This window comes from Penaeus monodon, chromosome 30, assembly GCF_015228065.2.
Source record: "Penaeus monodon isolate SGIC_2016 chromosome 30, NSTDA_Pmon_1, whole genome shotgun sequence".
Lineage (NCBI taxonomy): Eukaryota > Metazoa > Arthropoda > Malacostraca > Decapoda > Penaeidae > Penaeus > Penaeus monodon.
Window position 1 is genome coordinate 20,440,286 of NC_051415.1, and position 547 is coordinate 20,440,832.

A 547-nucleotide genomic window follows, 5' to 3' on the forward strand; every position below is an offset into this window, starting at 1 on the left:
CCATGGCCCCACTGACACACAATCCTCAGAGCCTCTTATTAGTGAGAAATTTCCCCTCACTCTCTCTCCCTTCTCTCTCCAGATCTTATTTTCCTGCTCCTAACCTCCATTCCCCTCTCTTTCCCTCTCCGCTCTCCCCTCCTTCTTAGCCTCCCCCCCCCCCTCCTTTCATCTTTTTCCTCAACCCTCACTTTCCCTCTTACTCTTCTCCAACCCCCCAACCCCCTTACCATTCCCCTCCTCCAACCTTTCCTCTCCTCACCCCAACCCCTCCCTTCCTACTTAACCCCCTCCTCTCCAACACACCCCTCTCGACCTACCCCCATCCACCCCACCTCCTACTCCTCCCCCCCCCGACCTTTATCCCCCCCCTCTCCCGCCCCCCACCTTTTCATCTCGCACGGAGCTAACTTGCGGTGGGAGTAAAGTTGTCTTCAACGGGCGTGGGTATCGGCGTGCCTCAACTTATGCTTTAAGGCCGCTCCCCCTTTTGTTGGCTGGAGGTAAATTAGATGATGTTCGCGTTAGAAAGCGGATCCTGCGGGGA